Genomic DNA, 3,285 nt, shown 5'->3' with positions numbered 1-3,285 from the left:
GCACGCACACACACACACACACACACGACAACATTACTGAGTGCTATCTCCTTTGTACTATAAAGGTGAAGGTGGAAGATTTACACACAAAGAAAGACATGAAGGTAACTTCGGTAAGTGTTATTCTACACCTGTTGTTTACAAAAGCCTGTGACTAATACAATCTGATTTGGATTTGTTTTCATGTTCAACTGTTGTCGTTTGATCAGCCTCCGAGTCTCTCTCTCTCTGTCTCTCTCTCTCTGTCTCTCTCTGTCTCTCTCTCTCCTCTCTCTCTCTCTCTCTCTCTCTCTCTCTCTGTCTCTCTCTCTCTCTCTCTCTCTGTCTCTCTCTCTTCTCTGTCTCTCTCTGTCTCTCTCTCTCTCTCTCTCTCTCTCTGTCTCTCTCTCTGTCTCTCTCTCTCTCTCCTCTGTCTCTCTCTGTCTCTCTCTCTCTCTCTCTCTCTCTCTGTCTCTCTCTCTCTCTCTCTCTCTGTCTCTCTCTCTGTCTCTGTCTCTCTCTGTCTCTCTCTCTGTCTCTCTCCCTCTCTCTCTCTTGATCAGCCTCCGAGTCCGATAAACCGATTCAGATGGAACCCTATTCCCTATATAGTGCACTACCTTTATAGAACCCTATATAGAGCACTACCTTTATAGCACCCTATTCCCTATATAGTGCACTACCTTTATAGAACCCTATTCCCTATATAGTGCACTACCTTTATAGCACCCTATTCCCTATATAGTGCACTACCTTTATAGAACCCTATATAGAGCACTACCTTTATAGCACCCTATTCCCTATATAGTGCACTACCTTTATAGCACCCTATTCCCTATATAGTGCACTACCTTTATAGCACCCTATTCCCTATATAGTGCACTACCTTTATAGCACCCTATTCCCTATATAGTGCACTACCTTTATAGAACCCTATTCCCTATGTAGTGCACTACCTTTATAGCACCCTATTCCCTATATAGTGCACTACCTTTATAGCACCCTATTCCCTATATAGTGCACTACCTTTAATGAATCCTATTCCCTATATAGTGCACTACCTTTATAGAACCCTATTCCCTATATAGTGCACTACCTTTATGGAACCCTATTCCCTATATAGTGCACTACCTTTATAGAACCCTATATAGAGCACTACCTTTATAGAACCCTATTCCCTATATAGTGCACTACCTTTATAGAACCCTATTCCCTATATAGTGCACTACCTTTATAGCACCCTATTCCCTATTTAGTGCACTACCTTTATAGAACCCTATTCCCTATATAGTGCACTACCTTTATAGCACCCTATTCCCTATATAGTGCACTACCTTTATAGCACCCTATTCCCTATTTAGTGCACTACCTTTATAGAACCCTATTCCCTATATAGTGCACTACCTTTATAGCACCCTATTCCCTATATAGTGCACTACCTTTATAGAACCCTATTCCCTATGTAGTGCACTACCTTTATAGCACCCTATTCCCTATATAGTGCACTACCTTTATAGCACCCTATTCCCTATATAGTGCACTACCTTTAATGAATCCTATTCCCTATATAGTGCACTACCTTTATAGAACCCTATTCCCTATATAGTGCACTACCTTTATAGAACCCTATTCCCTATATAGTGCACTACCTTTATAGAACCCTATTCCCTATATAGTGCACTACCTTTATAGCACCCTATTCCCTATATAGTGCACTACCTTTATAGAACCCTATTCCCTATATAGTGCACTACCTTTATAGCACCCTATTCCCTATATAGTGCACTACTTTAATGAATCCTATTCCCTATATAGTGCACTACCTTTATAGAACCCTATTCCCTATATAGTGCACTACCTTTATAGCACCCTATTCCCTATATAGTGCACTACCTTTATAGAACCCTATATAGAGCACTACCTTTATAGAACCCTATTCCCTATATAGTGCACTACCTTTATAGAACCCTATTCCCTATATAGTGCACTACCTTTATAGAACCCTATATAGTGCACTACCTTTATAGAACCCTATTCCCTATATAGTGCACTACCTTTATAGCACCCTATTCCCTATATAGTGCACTACCTTTATAGAACCCTATTCCCTATATAGTGCACTACTTTATAGAACCCTATTCCCTATATAGTGCACTACCTTTATAGAACCCTATATAGTGCACTACCTTTATAGCACCCTATTCCCTATATAGTGCACTACCTTTATAGAACCCTATATAGTGCACTACCTTTATAGAACCCTATTCCCTATATAGTGCACTACCTTTATAGAACCCTATATAGTGCACTACCTTTATAGAACCCTATTCCCTATATAGTGCACTACCTTTATAGCACCCTATTCCCTATATAGTGCACTACCTTTATAGAACCCTATTCCCTATATAGTGCACTACTTTATAGAACCCTATTCCCTATATAGTGCACTACCTTTATAGAACCCTATATAGTGCACTACCTTTATAGCACCCTATTCCCTATATAGTGCACTACCTTTATAGAACCCTATATAGTGCACTACCTTTATAGAACCCTATTCCCTATATAGTGCACTACCTTTATAGAACCCTATATAGTGCACTACCTTTATAGAACCCTATTCCCTATATAGTGCACTACCTTTATAGCACCCTATTCCCCATATAGTGCACTACCTTTAATGAATCCTATTCCCTATATAGTGCACTACCTTTATAGAACCCTATTCCCTATATAGTGCACTACCTTTATAGCACCCTATTCCCTATATAGTGCACTACCTTTATAGCACCCTATTCCCTATATAGTGCACTACCTTTATAGAACCCTATTCCCTATATAGTGCACTACCTTTATAGAACCCTATTCCCTATATAGTGCACTACCTTTATAGAACCCTATTCCCTTTATAGTGCACTACCGTTATAGAACCCTATTCCCTATATAGTGCACTACCTTTATAGAACCCTATTCCCTATATAGTGCACTACCGTTATAGAACCCTATTCCCTATATAGTGCACTACCTTTATAGAACCCTATTCCCTATATAGTGCACTACTTTATAGAACCCTATTCCCTATATAGTGCACTACCTTTATAGAACCCTATATAGTGCACTACCTTTATAGCACCCTATTCCCTATATAGTGCACTGCCTTTATAGAACCCTATTCCCTATATAGTGCACTACTTTATAGAACCCTATTCCCTATATAGTGCACTGCCTTTATAGAACCCTATATAGTGCACTACCTTTATAGCACCCTATTCCCTATATAGTGCACTGCCTTTATAGAACCCTATT

Source organism: Salmo salar, chromosome 04 (assembly GCF_965601325.2).
Source record: "Salmo salar chromosome 04, fSalSal1, whole genome shotgun sequence".
Taxonomy (NCBI): domain Eukaryota; kingdom Metazoa; phylum Chordata; class Actinopteri; order Salmoniformes; family Salmonidae; genus Salmo; species Salmo salar.
The sequence above is the reverse complement of the archived record's forward strand: the minus strand, read 5'-3'. Positions refer to the sequence as shown.